The following is a 17,760-nucleotide window of genomic DNA, read 5'->3' as shown; positions in this document are numbered from 1 at the left end:
AACAGCTGAGTTCTAGGGTACCAGAGTGGAGATGTTTGGAGGAAAAGGTTTATATCAAATTCATCATTAAGACCAAGAAATAAATCCAATGAGGTACAACAAGATGTCCATAACTGAGGCTCTAGAAACTGGCAAACAAAGAATAAATGGTCTGCCCTCCAAAGATCCATGTGGCTGGTAAGGAACAATAATACAAAGGCAGACCCACCCAAAGCTCAGACTGAACAATACTGGAAGAACATCTGGGAGAAAGAGGTGCCACACAACACCAATACCAAGTGGCTGGTGGACTTAAGAGCAGAATTCAGCAACTTCCAAGAATATGTCTCTGTAGGTTCTCAGTCATCCAGGTCATGGTATTCTCAAGAGCTTGAAAAAAAAGGCAACTGGACCTCTTAAGTTTTTGAAGAGACTTCACCTCTCGTTCTAAAACCAAAAGGTGGAAAGTCCCAGGTCTTTGAACCCTACTAGGGGTTACCCATTTGGAGGTGTTCGTTGACCGACTATTAATCATGTGCGTCATCACATGAGCCAAGGTGTGAAAAAAAGGTGTTGGTGACCAGGATCTACAGTGAGGTCATCAGGATGTCATTCAGACTGGATGAGTGTGACCAAATGTTTGCAAAGATTGGGGAAGTGATTCAGACTGAAGGGCTGGCATTGCCAGAAAGAAAAATAGCAGCCATGCAGGACAACTACAAGTACCAATGGGACCCATGATAAAGATGCACGAAAGTCAGCTAAATACCTCCAGAAGGTAAGACGGGTGCTGAGAAGCCAGCTGAATGGTAGGAATAAGATCCAAGCCATTAATGCATGCACCATACCGGTCATCAGATACTCAGATGGAATAATAGGCTGGCTACAGGAAGAGATAGATGCCACTGATGTCGAGACACAAAAACTCCTCACAGTACATGGAGGTCTCCACCGAAAGTGAGCACCTTGAGGATCTATCAGAGGCTCAGTCAGAGCCACAATCCAGGATGAAACACAAAGCATCCATGAATTCAGCAGGAACATGGCCCTCCAAGATGAACTGCTCAAGAGTGCCTCAGGCAGCTGACGACAGACGGTGATAACGAATCTCCATGGATCTGGTGCTTAGAGTCAGCTGACAGGACAGAGTGCAACTTGGGTGGCCCAGTGACTATCCAACATATAGAAGCAGGATATAATATGCAAGCTGGGACAGCGCACACTGAGGCTCCATTTACATGAGAACATTTTCAGTGGAAAACGGTGTTGTTTTACCCTTTTCGTTTTCGAAAAGTAACGCATTCAGACCAAAACATTTCAAAAACAATCTCCGTTTACACGGAAACTCAAGACGAAAACGCTGCAGTTCCCATTGCCAGCTTGGCGGTGTGGATATAGGAGCCGCAGCCATAGTGTGCTTGTGCCAATTTCCCCAATTTCAAAAAGTAGAGTTTTTGGTCATTTACAAGGGAATGGAGACTGGAGCATTTCGAAGACGCTCCACTTTGAAGCCTGTTTTCAAAAAGTATCATTTTCACACCGTTCTCGTGTAAACAGGAAGCCAAAACGCATCAAAACTTTACTGTTTTCATCTGAAAAGGTCCTCGTGTGTAAAATTTTACTTATAGCTTAGATTTCCACTTAGTTTGCTTTTTTAAATTTAAATTTAAATTTTTTTGGCCTTTTTCACGGCTTTATTTGACAGTTTGTAGTGAAGAGATACAGGAAATCGGGAGGAGAGATGGGGAAGACATGCGGTAAATAGCGACCGGTCGGGACTCAAACCAGCACCGTCCGCAACGCCACGCGGTATAAACATGGTTGCCTTTTCATGCCCCGAGCCACCCTGGTGCCCTAGTTTGCTATCGTTTTCATACAGAAACACAAAAATGTGAAGGAAAGTGTACCACACAGAGTTGGTTAATGCTGTGAAACAGTGAGCATGAGTTCATGCTGGTGCCCAGTCAGCTCAGCACACACAGTTGGTTAGAATATGGGTGAATGATCAACGCTCCAGGAACAGCTGGCTGTTTTGATGAAGGAGCCATCATTACTCAAATCAAGACATGCACACCTGGAAACTATCCCAGTTTTTCCAGGAGGTTCTTGAATTTCTTGCATCTGCCCAAGTCCTGTCTTATTTGAAGGTGTGTTTGGGTCTTTGAAAACCTTAATACTGTAACTAAAATTGTGTAAATTAAAAGAAAAAAATTTGATTTTTTGTTATTTTACAATGGAGCCGACTATAAATATCCATCCATTTATTTTTCAGCTGCTTATCTAATTCATTTCACACAGAGCTGAAACCTATTCCAGCTGTCACTGGGCAAGAGGAAGGATACACCTTGGACAGGTCGCCCCTCCTCCACTGTGCTTGACAGTTTGTTATGAGGTGTTTGTGCTGACATGTTTGCTTTTCACCAAACGTGGTGCTGTGTATTACTGCCAAACATCTCCACTTTGGTCTCATTTTTCTAATGGACATTGTTCCTGAAACCTTGTGGTCCATTCAGATGCAGCTTTGCAAACCTAAGCATGCCACGAGAAGAGGATTTCTCCTGGCAACCTTTCTAAACAAGCCATACTTGTTCAGTCTTTAACTGAGGCCTGAAGAGTCAGAGATGGAGCTCTTGTTTCTTTTTCTTTCTTTTTTCTTTTTTTTTTACAGTTTCTCTGACCTTGGGGTGAATTTATTGGGACGTCCATTTCTGAAAAGGTTGTGTTAACACACACCAGAATACTCAGACCAGCAAACTGCTAAAATTTGTACTTTTACAGAGGTGGGCACACTTACTGATGATCAGTTAATTAAGAGTATTTTTGAATAGCAGCATCTGGCTGTTACTTCCCTTCCTAATTCCTATTGAAGCAGTACAGATGTACATTATTTTCCACAGAACTGCAGAGTCCAGTGAAAAGACATTTTTTCACGTGTCTATAACTAAACAGTTATCAGATGAACAGGTAAAAGTGTATTAAGTAAGAACATTTGCCTGTTTTCAGTCTCTTTTTAAACTTCTTTATAATGTTTGAGGTTGTTTTATGTGTAACAGTAGCTAACTGGAACAGTAGGCTAATAAGATGACTTAGTTAGTATCAGACTGAGAGTCAGTCCCACCCTCTCAGAAAACTCAAATGTTTAGCTGCACTGAAAATGAAACAAGTGACTCTTTTCCTTCTCATTTCCACGGCATTCTTCACACACCATCATGTTTAGCATTTTCATAATTATCAAGTTATAATCAGATTGACTGAAAGTGCACAAAGCTCATGTTACTTGAACAATGTGGCTGAGGTAGACCCATGCATAAACTTCTCCCTCATCAATTTGACACTGTGCCATAATTGCATAATCTTATGACTCTGGCAGGCTATATTAAGAAAGGTGGTAATAATGCAAATGGCTTAAAGGCACAAATGCAGTGCATGACAAGTCACACGCACACACAATATGCAGCCAAATGAGGCTGGATTCACATGTAGAGCCAATTAGTTTGACAGTGGAGAGCTGTGCAGGTGAGCGTACAGTCAGTCATCTCCTTCTGTTGTATCTCCCTGCAGCTGACAGGCCGGGATAAGAAGGGAATGAAAAGGAATAAGACCAAGACTCATACCACACCATGAATACTAAAATATATGCATTTACATATTCTGCAGGGATAAAGGCACATATTGCCCTTGTTGCAAAAAAATACTCAAATGAAACCATATTATCCTTTGAGGAATAATATGAGGTAGGCTGCTTTTCAGCGCTCCAACATACTCAGAGGTGAGGGATTAATGGCATCTAGAGAGCATTTGACCAGAGCTGCCCCTTCACAGCAAGCCTGCCTCCAGGTTAATCCCACCCAGCACGCGTGTCTTCAGAGCACTGGGGATTTAAGCAACTGAGCAGCATATTTGTGCTGTTCTGTCAACAATCTGTCAACTCTGTCAACTATCCTTCCATATTTCAACATTATACAAACACGTTAACCTGCGAGGAACTAAACCATCAAATACATGGTCAGAAATGGAAAAAAAAACAAAAGAAGATCCTCAAAACACAAAGACAACAACAATGATTGCTTCATTTTGTCTTTGGGGTCTCGTAAAGCCGATCTCACTTGTTTTTTTCACAGCAGACTCTCTCTGACCAGCTGCCACTCCCAGAACCGTGCCACAGAATTGTTTTTTTCTTTATTATAGCATTGCTTAGTCACCGGCCTTTTGATGCTGGAAAAGGAACGGGCCCGCCGCCTTCGCCAAAGTCAATATTTGCCGCAATTACACAAAAGCAGGAGGAGACGGCAAACTGGAGAGCAGCGGAGAGACTAATGATGCAATATAATGGTCATTTACCAATCCAAAAACAAACAAATGGACACGAACGCACGCTAAATAATATATGCATCTTATCATCCGCACACAGATCAAGGATGCACCCTTTTAATCTATGGTACTTGGAGGCAGTGGCGAAAGGGCTGTCTCCAGCATCCTCACTGAGGTAGAGAGTGACAGTTTCCAGGCACTTTCTGCCAAGTCTTGTTTGGGTCATTTGGCTCGGGCATAGTGTTTGTGGGACTGACTGACTGACTGACGAAACAGATTCCAACTGCCCTGCACCACCTTTAAACTCTCCTCTCAGCCATATGCCATAATCCTCCACCCCACCCACCTCTTTTTACTTAAGCAAGACCTCTCTGACCAGGTGTGTGGCCACTTTGGATAAAATTCACCAGCTGCCCACCTTTTTTCTTTGTGTCACGGCTGGCCTGATTCAAATAGATAACTCTGTGCCTCTCTCAGTCTCTTATCCTTCAAGCACTTCTTCACATATTACAATCAGGACCATGTAGATCTAGACACATTACACACACACACACACACACACACACACACACACACACACACACACACACACACACACACACACACACGCAGTACAAAAAAATAGAAAAGCAGCTTCCTGACAGCAAAAAAGCAGAGCTTCCTTGTTTGTGGACTTTGGCTAAACAACATGGAAAAAGTAGAATAATAATAACTTTCATGCACACACATACATGTGCTCCATTATGTTTAATTCTTTGTATTTCACCTTTATACTTCAAGCTTTTTATTTGCATTTCTGCACTTGTGTTTTTCAAGGCTGAAGACATGGAGATGACCTGATTTGTTTACAACACTGTGTAAACAGCTGTAGCAGACAATGGCAGAGATCTTCTCCAGCTCTCTTTGTGTGTACTCATCTTATTTCCTACTCTCCAAAACAGAAAAGGTTTTTAACACATTTTTTTTTTAAAGTAAGAAGTTACGGTTCTTCCTGAGGGGGACTTTAATGAACTAAATTTCACAGTCAGCTATCAAATAGTTCTCAAGGATTTACACCTAAAACTACAAATGTTGACATCATTTGAGGGTGGCTGTGGCTCAGGAGGTAGAGGAGGTCCTCAACTAAGGGTTGGCTGTTCAAAGCCTGGCTTTCCAGTATGCATGCTAAGGATCCTTAGATACTGAACCCAGAGTTACTCTCTGATGCATTCATCAGAGTGTGTATGTGAGTATGTATATATATATATATATATATATATATATCGCGAGCAAACAGCCAACAGCTATAGTTGCCTGTTTCAGCACACCTGTCAATCAAAGCAGCCATGCCCCTAATTATAAGCAGGATTCAAATGGATAAGCTACAAAAACGGTTTTTGTACCAAGTTCTAAACATTTTTTTTTGATACTGTAAATTTGGGGATTTTAACATGGGAGTCTATTGGTTTTGGGAACAGCCCCGAGTGGCCATTACAGGAACTGCAGTTTGGAGCAATTCTGTGTTGAACATGTTTGAATTGTCTTGATCAACATTATTACATGTCTTGAGAATTAAATTAATGATGGAAGTTTGAAATGGGACATTGTTTTCTCTTTTAGTATGAGCTTGAGCACCATACAAAAACACTGATTTTACCAGCCATTTTATCAAGACAGATATTGTTACGGGGTTCATTTGTAAAGGTGGAGAACCACCTTTACAGAGAATCGTAAGTAAAATGACACAAGAACTATCACAACCCTTGGTGCAAAGGTGGAGCATAGGCAAGAGAAATGCTCGTTACATTTTAGTGCAGATCACTCGCTTTAATAAGTCTAAGTCATTCTAGACATCAACATATATCTCAAAACATGAAACCAGTAATAAGATTTGATAAAACAGGCTGTCCTAAGAAACAATGATTTGAATGTGCCTTATACTGATTACACATACATTTTTACTCAAGGAAGCAGGAAATCCACAATAAGTAAAAGTGGTTTAACCCGCACTAAACTTAGATCAGGATAAAGGATTAGCATTGAGGGAGTATCCCTGTCTCCAAGTGTTCCTCACATTTCAAATGGGACACATTCTGAATCCTTTGAGATATTTTTCTTTCTTCATTTACAGATGTCCTTTTGTCTTCTTCTTGTCTTTGGTTTTGCATGTATTTGCATCCTGAGCTATAAGAGAGCTGTAAACTACACGGCCATATGTGCTGTGTAGTGTACATTTGCCTGCAGGGCTGGGGTTTTATTTCCCTTTCAGACACTGAGACGAGAGCATGCCCTTGGGAACATCATGCTTCATCTGGTTACTTATGTACGTTGCACAGCATCCAATACATCATCCAAAAAAATGAATAAATAAATAAGCGTTGACTCACTGTTTTAAAAGACATAAATAGTTTTTAAGTGTCTGCAGGAAGCCCAAATGGCTCTGTCATATCAGAGAAATAATGTTGTTATGCACTACATGTCTGCCTCACCGGCTGTGTTAACTTTATGCAATATCTTCCACGTCAGCAGGTTAAAATCTGAACATGCTGAACATTTCTGATCTGTACAGGTTGGCTGGTGCAGTGACTCATCCATCACACAGCATTTAGCATCTAGTTCAAAGCAGCCAACTGTATCTTTGCCTTTGTTCTGTTGTTTCAAATCTGACTCACAGTTTCACATATGAATGTAAATAACTGGAAATGAAGTGCAGTATGGATGGACGGATGAACGGACTGACGGACTGACGGACAGATGGATGGATGGATGGATAGACAGACGGATGGACGGATGGATGGATGGATCTGTCACTGATGCTCAGAGGCATAATTTACTGTTTGTCATAAGGTTTGGTAGTTTGTATAACGTGATGCAGAAATAGACTCACTGTATAGTTATGTTGCTTCTGCTTCTATATGTGACCAAAAAAGAGAAATCTGATTTTCACTATGCCCTGAAGTGTATGGACATCACTTTCTAGATGGTAGGCATGAATATGCTGCTATAAAAGCCTGCACCTCTGCAACAGCTCATGTCCTGAAGCCGGCTGCAGAGATTTACACAACTGGTGCTGGGCGATAAGTCCAAGTTAGTGTTTCAGTTCTTCACAAATGGGTTGCATTTGGTTGAGTCAGGGCACTGGGAAGGCCACCTAGAAATCTTGCTTTGTGCACAGAGGCAATGTCAGAAAACAGAAAAGGGTATTAAAAATTTTTTAAATTATTATCTGACTATATGATTAGGAATAAGAATTTCCCTAACTCTAACTTAGTGAGCCAACATCCCTGGCCAAAGATATACAAAAGCATGTAGATTTTGGTCATATGGGCATTTCTTACATGCTACACATCACATTGTTTACATTCAGGGCAGCTGTGGCTCAGGAGGTAAAGCAGGTCACCTATTAATCAGAAGGTTGGTGGTTCGAGCTCTGGCTGTTCCAGTCTGCATGCTAAAGTATCTGCTTTGAACTAGGCAAGATACTGAACTCTGATGTGTTCATTGGAGTGTGAATGTTAGATAGAAAGCACTTGGGAAGAGAAAAAAGTGCTTGTATGAATGGGTGAATGAGGCATGTTGTATAAAGCTCTTTGAGTGCTCGAGTAGCCCATTAACGTTACTATTGCAGTGCCCATTCAGGGAAAGGGGAACACACATTTTTTACAGATGTCCACTAAACGTGTCACACGCAGGCAGTTAAAAAGCTACTGTTTTAAAAAGAGGACAGCTATAAGGATATACTCACTGATACAGATACTGTGTTGTGGCTCTGCAGAGCAGGCACATTGTGGGCTGCCATTTTCTCGAGAACTGCTCATCCAAACATGAGTGACTGAAGTCGTTAATACGGGAAACCAGAGACAATAAATAAAAAAATATTCCCAGTTATCTTTGTGAGAGCCAGATCACAAAAATTCCAGAGTTTTGTGAGAACTGAGTTTCAGACCATCAGACTGATGAACCTTGTAAAAATCTCATTTTGATCATACTCCTTGAAAAATGTTTTTGAACGTTCAGATTGGGTTTTATTGTCAGACTTAGGTTTGAGCTACGGTGTGGGCTATGGTTTTGCATTTTTGGGAAAATTATGGTTCAGCGGTGGTAGCGCATTTGCAGTCTGTGAGCATCTACGGACTGCCTGTCCACCTGCAGCGAGCATCTGTTGTCAAATGGGAACAGTACAAAAAAATACGTGGCATAACGGGTCTTTTGGCTGCTGTTGCTTGTGCTGTTGTTGGTGCGTCAGCCAGCCGTGTAGAAAAGCAAAGTTCTCACATACAAAGTGCTTAAAAAAGGATGAAAAGTGTTCTAGCTGTAATCCTGCTAACAGACAACGTGAACCAACCACGTAACCTCCTCCTTGGCACGGCTAATAATGTGTAATTTGTCTTCTCTTATGTCTACACATCTGACAGCCTGGAAACACTTAATAGTTCTTACAAAATCAGAGAACGAACAGCAATACACTGCTCAACTATGTAAAGTAGCATAATATAAATGTCACCTTGTGGAAAGAGTGCACCGCTGCAAATAATTAGTTCAGGACAACACATAATTGAGATGACACTCGCTTAAACAAGGCAATACTGAAAAGAACATTTGCTAGAAAACATCCTGAAGACGATGTAACAGCTGCTCTATCTGGCCCTTTGGTAAGTCCGGAGTCTAATAAAGCCAGAGCTCGGATTCATCTGTTTCCTAATGGAACACATTACTTCAAAGCAGTCAATTGTACCCCCTGTCGCTTTGGCTTCATCACTTTCATTTACTGCCATTACAGTCGCAGACTCTGTCCTTCTCCTCCTGCGCACTCACCTTTTTTTGCTTCCCTCATTTCTTACGCACATGGTGACATCCTCACTGACCACCTGGCTTGTTGTCTATTTCTAGCTCTGTTTCTCTACCTGTCTGTGCTTTCTACGCATTGTTCTCCCTTAGCCAGTCTGACATTCAGTTCACCTGGCCACGGTGTGTGTTCTCTACCTCGCTGCAGCTCAACAGTGTTATGCTTTTCACAATCCAAAACTAAAAAGCTAAAGCAGGTCTGCTAGTCTGTAAGAAGAAACCGCACACAAACCTGAAGGATTCAGTGAGTAGGAAACACGACAGAGTTCAACCTGACATTTCAACACTTCTTTCCTCTGCTTCATTTCGAGCGGCCCCGCAGCTCTGACTGGACAGTAAGCCCATTCATAAAGGGCCTTTTTTTTCATTGGCAGCAGAAATGTTGCATTGTGTTTTGATCACTGATAAATGTGCCAGTCATCTGAAAATGTGATCTATATGTTGCCATTGGCGCTGAACAATAAGGCAACAAAGACAAGCAGGCAGTGTTTACACGCTAAAAAAAAGAGAGAGAAAGAACAAAGTCGATAAACTTGTCATCAGTGTGGATTCTGAGTCACATCTTTCAATGAGCATCAGGTGGAACTATTTGTTTGGTTTAGAAAAAAATATGACACGTGTCACAGGACCAGCACTAAAGGGCACCTTGTACCTCTGTGATGCTTTGACTAAGCAACAGTATTTCACAGTATTTCACACCATGAGGACAGACTGACTGATAAGTAATGAGACCTTTATCACAAAACCACAATAGCATTTGATAATCCTTAACAAATACATAATATATATGATGTTACATGTACCAGTATCATCAGAAAGTAATTGTTATTGTCTCTTATCAGCTTTGATTAAATAAACTGCTCAAAGATTTAAGGGGAAATTTTTTAAGCTTTGATTTCTGATCGATGATTCTGCTTTTCACTGACTGCTCTTACAGTATGTATGTCAGTACAGATTTCACGCTTTGAATAGTTCATCAAGATCAATATGAGATTAATTTTTTTTAGTAGTGTACATAAAACAGCCATTCATCTTCTTCTGCTTGTCCAATTCAAGGTTGCTCAGCTCAGCTCAGCTGACATAGAGAGGCAGGGTACGCCCTGTACAGGTCGCCAGCCTGTCACAGGGCCAACACAGAGAGAGACAGAAAACCATTCACACTCACATTCACACCTATGGGCAATTTAGAGTGACCAATTAACCTAACCCCACTAACTGCATGTCTCTGGACTGTGGGAGGAAGCTGGAGTACCCAGAGAGAACCCACGCAGACATGGGGAGAACATGCAAATTCCACACAGAGGGTGGATTCAAACTCAGGACCTTCTTCCTGTGAGGCAGCAATGCTAACCACTGCACCACTGTTCTGTACATAAAACAATAATTCCTAAAATTATTACATTATTGGCATGAACAGAAATTATAACGTTACTGTGATTGGTAAATATGAATTAAGTGGTTTTCACTCTCATGTTACAGCAAGCTTGGGTTTGAATGATTCTTTTTGGGTTTTGTGATGGGGTTTGTGTTCCTAGTTCTGGTTATAAGGTTTGTGTTTCCTTGTGCTTACGAGTTTTTCTGATCCTTGTATTCCTCTGCTGTTATGGAGCATGTTAGGTTTTTTAGTTCTCATTTGTAATCCCTTCCTGTTTCCCCATTCTGGACCCCATGTTTGTCTTGTGTCCGAGTTCTGTCTCCAGGGTTGCCTGATTTTTCCTGTTTAGTTATGACAGTTTGGATGTTTAAGTCTGTGTCTCAGTGTTAGTCTCCAGTCTCGTGTGCTTTGTCTTGAGTTTCACTTCCCTAGTCTCGTTAGCCCTGATTTGTTCTCCCTGTGTTTCCCATGTCCAGTTGTTAAGTCTTCCTCAGTGTAGGTGTTTTCATGTTTTAACTACTTCCTGTTTTATTTTGTCAACCACTTGTCTCTTGTTCATGGTGTTTGGATTTGCTTCCTAGGTCTTGTCTACTGTGGTTAGTTTCAGCTGTGTGTGTGTGTGTGTGTGTGTGTGTGTGTGTGTGTGTGTGTGTGTGTGTGTGTGTGTGTGTGTGTGTGTGTGTGTGTGTGTGTGTGTGTGTGTGTGTGTCCCACCTGTTTTCCCTTTCCTTGTCATCTGTGTGTATTTAAGCTCTCAGTTTCCTCAGATCCTCGTCACATCCTCCCTCATACACAGTGCTGCGTTCTGCTCCGGTTCCTAGTCCGACTCCCAGTTCCAGTCCTGCTTTGTTTTTTATTCTGCTTGGAAGAGTCTCCAGCATTAAAGCTGTATTTTCTGCTCTCCCGCAGTCCAGAGACATGCATGTTAGTTTAATTCATTATTTCTAAACTGGGTAAAGGTGAAAATGTGATGGTGAATTGTTGTCTGTTTTTTTGTGTTAGACAGGCAACTTATCCAGGGTGCATCTCTCATTCTATGGCAGCTGGAATAGGCTCATGCCCCCTGTGACCCTGAACTGGCTAACCACTTACTAAGATTAATTAATTCTTAATTAACTATTAATTTGCCATTTATAAGCAAATATCATAAAGTGTGACCTAATTTGAAACCAAACCAATGTGTAAGGTTTCTTTGAAAAAAAAAAAAAAAAAAAGGAAAAGCCAGTAAAGACAACAAGTACAATAACTATAATAAAGATTGTGGAGTCGCTGCATACTGCTGAGGAAAAATGTAAATTTTGAAAAGGAAAAACCTGGAAACTTTCTTCCATATGGTCTTAATTTAATGTTCATTTCATTTGTGAAAGTACTACAACCTCCCAGTAGATAAACATGCCTGATCTCAGCTCATTTCTACCAAATTAATTTATAAGAATTGCTTTATCCTTGAAGGGAAATCTTTATATTTATCTTTTACAAGCTTGTCTGGGTCTTCAGCTTTAATAGAACATCTCCTAAGACTTATTGAACAGAGTCTAGAAGGGCTAAGAAATTGAATTGGTAAAACATGCTGGGTTCAATATTATGAAATGCACTGTCTGTATCCCATTACATACACAGATAACCAGTCTGTATACTGGTTATCCATGTATGGAAATCCTCTTTAACTGCTGCATAGTTTGCTTTCACATATTACTGTGTGCTTACTGCACTTACCTGCTACCTAAGTACACTGTTCTGGTTTTGGGAGGCAGGAGGGTGAAAGTATCCATATCGATCATTTTAAACAGACGGCTGCTGTAAATAATATATGACTGTTTGGGTATCTATTGATTGCAACTCACCCACAGCCTTTAAAAATACAGCATACTGCAGCCAGATACCTCATGTGTGTAACAGTGAGATTTAGAGAGTGCAGGCACTTGTGTATTTTAGCGTAAAGTTTTAAGAAAAGAAAAAAAACAACAACCTGAAGGTCCTATGATTCCAGCTCTGAGACCTTCTGGTGTCTGAACTGTGCAAATGATCCATCTGTTAAAAACATAATTCAGTGAGAGAGCCGAGTTCTCTCATCATTGATTATCAACTTCATAATCTGACTGCAGGCGCAGCGTGAGTGCAAAAAGGAGACTGTTAAATTCAGAAATAATGAAATGAGCTCTCAACGGAGACGTGCTTACTTTACTGAGAGTTCTCAACATTATAAATGAGCTCAAGAGCAAACTTAATTGATACTTTCATTATTTCTGCCTCTCCTTCCACACCACATTACTAATAATGCAGGCATTTTATGACTGCGTGAGCTATAGCTATTTATACAGGCAGCGCAATGGGGGTTTCTAAATCTCAGGTAGACAGATTGGATCAGGTAGACTGCAGATGGACATGCATTTGAGTGTGTGCTGCAGAATCAGTGGATCAGCAGCAGAGAAAGAGGAGGCTCTGCAGCAATGGCCATGGTCACTGGCTACAGAGAAGAGAAACACAAAAGTTTGCTGTGCATTGTAAAGCTCTGTGAAACTCCAACACGTTCTCATTGTCACCTAATGCCATTGCCTGTGTCCCGCTGTCAAACACAAGGTTGGCATGCTGGCCACCGCAATATCGGTCATGCGATAACAATCCCACTTTATACAAAGTATGTCTTAGAATCCTGGAGGGGTGTGGGTGGTACAGGTTGCAGGTTTGTATCATATGTGGATGTTTTTGTTGTTCTTATTGTTTTGTCCTTTTTCTGCACGTTAGTCAATCATCCGGCATATTTTTCAAAGTCTCACAGACAGCAGATAAGAATAAAACAGCATATGTTTATCTGCTGAACTTCATTTCACTTTTCTCTGCTCATTCTTTACTTCCACACTTAGTTTCTTTTTCCTTCCACCCATTTCCTAAACCCAGGAAAATGAGTGTGGTTTCTGTTAACACGACTGTAACCTTTCATGCTGAAAAAGAGTTATGACAGATGCCAAAACCCCAGTGTATCATGTGCTGCCGTCAAAGCACATCTACTGCGTAAATGAGACACATCAGTGGTTTTGACAAAACTGCACTATTTCACTCCCTGAAATAAGAATGGCCCTCTCCGCTAATGTTGCTATTATTTGGGACATAAACTGCTCAGCAAAATGAAAGGAACACTTTTTAGTCAGAGTTTAGCAACAAGTCAGTTAAACTTCTGGGATATTGATCTGGTCAGTTAATTATCAAAGGGGGTTGTTGATCAGTTTCAGCTGATTTGGTGTTAATGAAATTAACAACAGGTGCACTAGAGGGGCAATAATAAGACAACCCCCAAAGCAGGAATGGTTTTACAGGTGAAGGCCAATGACAGTTTTCCCTCCTCATCGTTTCTGACTGTTTTTCACTAGTTCTACATTTGGCTAGGGTCAGTGTAACTACTGGTAACATGAGACCCTACAGAGGTTGCACAGGTAGTCCACCTCCTCCAGGATGGCACATCAATACGTGCCATTGCCAGAAGGTTTGCTGTGTCTCCCAGCAGTCTCAAGAGCATGGAGGAGATTCCAGGAGACAGACAGATACTCTAGGAGAGCTGGACAGGGCCGTAGAAAGTCCTTTATTCATCAGTAGGACCGGTATCTGCAAGGAGGAACAGGATGAGCACTGCCAGAGCTACAAAATGACCTCCAGCAACCACTGGTGTGAATATCTCTGACCAAACAACCAGAAACAGACTTCATGAGGGTGGCCTGAGGCCCCAACATCCTCTAGTGGGCCCTGTGCTCACCGTGGAGTCCGACTGGCATTTGCCATAGAATACTAAAATTGGCACATTCACCACTGGTGCCCTGTGTGTTTCACAGATGAGAGCAGGTTCACCGTGAGCACATGTAACTGATGTGAAAGGTTTTGGAGAACCCGTGGAGAACATTATGCTGTCTGTAACATCATTCAGCATGACCAGTTTGGTGGCGGGTCAGGGATAGTCTGAGCAGGCATATACATGGAGGGACGCACAGACCTCTACAGGGTAGGCAACGGCATCCTGACTGCCATTAAGTATCGCAATGAAATCCTTGGACCCATTGTCAGACCCTACGCTGGTGCAGTGGGTCCTGGGTTCCTCCTGGTGCACAAAAGCCTGGCCTCATGCAGCGAGAGTATGCAGGCAGTTCCTGGAGGATGAAGAAATTGATACCATTGACTGGCCCCCATACTCAACCTGATAAATCTAATAGAACACCTCTGGGACACCATGTTTCAGTCCATCTGATGCTGCCAGGTTGCACCTCAGACTGTCCAGGAGTTCAGTGATACCCTGGTCCAGATCTGGGAGGAGATGCCCCAGGACTCCATCTGTTGTCTCATTAGGAGCCCAGATGTTGTCACACATGCATACAAGCATGTGGGAGCCATACAAACTACTGAGGACTATTTTGAGTTGCTGTAATAAAATTTTGTCAAAATGGACTATCCTGCTGCATAATTTTTTCACTTTGTTTTTCAGGGTGTCTTTGAATTAAGCCTCTGTGGGTTGATAACTTTCAATCCTTTCATTACTAACACATTACACAGTGTAATGTGTTAGTAATGAAATCAGTGTAGATATCCTGCATGTTTTTTTTTTCCCACTGAGATTTGATGTTTTCAGTGTTCCTCTTTATTTTTTTTTAAGTAGTTCATAATCTTCTTAAACTCAAATATGCCGACCCCTTTCTCTTCCAATTTTGTATTTTGATCATATCTGCAACTACTCATGCCAGTACTCATGCCACATTTTATTACCCACCCATTCTTGCTTATACCTCATCTACCTCCTTTTGATATCTGGCTATTTTGTTCCCATTTCCTGTGTCTTTCTGACTTTTTTTTTCTTTTTTTTTTTACCTCATTGGTAATAACAAAATCCATATTATGAGCAACAGCACAATCACACTACATTAAAGAACAAGGAGTTGTGTTGTTGATCCAAATCACGTAACTTAGAGGGGGTGAAGATGAAAAAGTACTTTTCTATTTTGTAACTGAACCAAAGGAAAATGTGCATGTTACAGCTGTCAGTTAAACAACATTTGCCACACTGTTGATTACCATTTGTCTCACTCACTCCACTGTTTTCCACTCACCCCTGCTGCATTATAAGACATTAACACATTATCTGTCATGGCAGTCCTACATTGGATCCATGATCTCTGGTTATTTTAATCTGCCATTTATCAAGAATTCAACTTAAAACGTTTTCACACATGTTGATATCCGGGTATAAAACATTCTTGTGAATACTTTGAAAAATGAATACTTGATCCAAAATCCAAAATAGATGTCTACACTCAACCCTGGTTGTACAATATTATAAATTTTATAAATTTCTTGCTATTATAGTTATCTAACTATTAACAGTTAGCTGACAATGAAGAGTGGAGGACTATGAAAACACTATCAAAATACCTCACTACACATAAAACTGTATTATTGGCAAATTCTACATAAAATATCAATAATAAAAGTCTAATAATAAAAATTCCACATCAGTGTTACAGGGATCACTGCTGTATATGTTTGAGATTGAGCTTGTTTTAAACACTTCATATTTTACTTATAATTTTCACTAATGTATCATATTCTATAAAATCATATGTTTGAAGTGTCTGAACTGTGAGGACCACAACAGCTTTTAATCAGCTCAGAAACACATGCCTACATCTTGATTTAAAAAAGCTCTGTTCAACTTGCCTGTTCTATAAAACCGGACATGACAGGGATTCCCCTCTCCATCATCAGACCTTTCATTACTAACATGCTAAAAGAATTATTAAAAGTTTTCTTCCATCACACTTGCTGGTCAAGTTTGTTAGTAAGAGCAAACTTATCTGAGAGTGTGAATGAGAGTGCTTGTTTACTTGCTAATGCTAGTTCTGTTTCCATGGATGTGTAGCTCGTAACTGATCTCAGAGCAGTGAAAGTAGAGCCAGCAGCAGCTTGCCGAGCATGCTAATCTTGCATCAGTCTCCTGTCAGACCAGAGGTTTATGTACAATACAAACAGCCAGCTGCAAGCTGCTGGCCTCTCAGCTTGACAAGCTCCAGCCTTTGTTAACGGGACATGGACACGCCCTATGAGAACGCCCACACCGTACAGATTTTAGTGGCTCTGTTATCAATCCGCATTAATTCTTCTGCCAGAGATAATAGCCAACTGCCACAAGATGGCAGTGATTTAAAGGACGTATGTAAACAGGCATGAAAGAAGCTTCATGACAGAAAGCTGTTGGGCATGAAAGGAGAGAGATTGCTTTACTTTGGTATGTTTTAACTGATGTCTATTTTCAGATATCCCTAGACAATCACTGCTCGCCTTTCTTGCTGTGAACACCATATATTAGTTAGAAAATCCATCCATCCATCCATCCATCCATCCATCCATCCATCCATTCTCTTCCGCTTATCCGGGACCGGGTCGCGGGGGCAGGAGCCTAAGCAGAGAAGCCCAGGCTTCCCTCTCCCCAGCCACCTCCTCCAGCTCATCCGGAGGGACCCCAAGGCGTTCCCAGGCCAGCCGAGAGATATAATCTCCCCAGCGTGTCCTGGGTCTACCACGGGGCCTCCTCCCAGTGGGACATGCCCGGAACACCTCACCCAAGAGGCGGCCAGGAGGCATTCTAATCAGCCCTCAACTGGCTCCTTTCGATGTGGAGGAGCAGCGGCTCTACTCTGAGCCCCTCCCAGATGGCCGCACTCCTCACCTTATCTCTAAGGGAAAGGCCAGCCACCCTTCGAAGGAAACTCATTTCTGCCGCTTGTATTCGCGATCTTATTCTTTCGGTAACTACCCAAAGCTCGTGACCATAGGTGAGGGTAGGAACGTAGATCGACCGGTAAATCGAGAGCTTTGCTTTTACACTAAGCAAAGCTCTGTCTCTTCGGTCTGTCTCTTCACCACGACAGACCGGTGCAGCGTCTGCATCACTGCAGAAGCAGCCCCGATCCATCTGTCAATCTCCCGCTCCCTTCTCCCGTCACTCGTGAACAAGACCCCGAGATACTTGAACTCCTCCACTTGGGGCAAGAACTCGTTCCTGAGCCGGAGAGGGCACTCCACCCTTTTCCGGCTGAGGACCATGGCCTCAGACTTAGAGGTGCTGATTCTCATGCCTGCCGCTTCACACTCGGCTGCGAACTGTTCCACTGCGAGCTGGAGGCCGCCCCCTGATGAAGCCAACAGGACTGCATCATCTGCAAAAAGCAGAGATGAAACTCTGAGGCCACCAATGAAGAAGCCTTCCGCCACCTGGCTACGCCTAGAAATTCTGT

General features: G+C 41.9%; 1 protein-coding gene across 1 annotated transcript in view; it reads right to left on the bottom strand.

The window, feature by feature from the left end:
* Positions 1–17,760, bottom strand: part of kcnh3 (potassium voltage-gated channel, subfamily H (eag-related), member 3) — a 171,392-nt gene that overhangs the window by 147,193 nt on the left and 6,439 nt on the right. The window lies entirely within an intron of this gene.

This window comes from Archocentrus centrarchus, chromosome 21, assembly GCF_007364275.1.
Source record: "Archocentrus centrarchus isolate MPI-CPG fArcCen1 chromosome 21, fArcCen1, whole genome shotgun sequence".
NCBI classification, from domain to species: Eukaryota; Metazoa; Chordata; class Actinopteri; order Cichliformes; family Cichlidae; genus Archocentrus; species Archocentrus centrarchus.
This window is presented reverse-complemented; position numbering and strand designations above follow the sequence as displayed.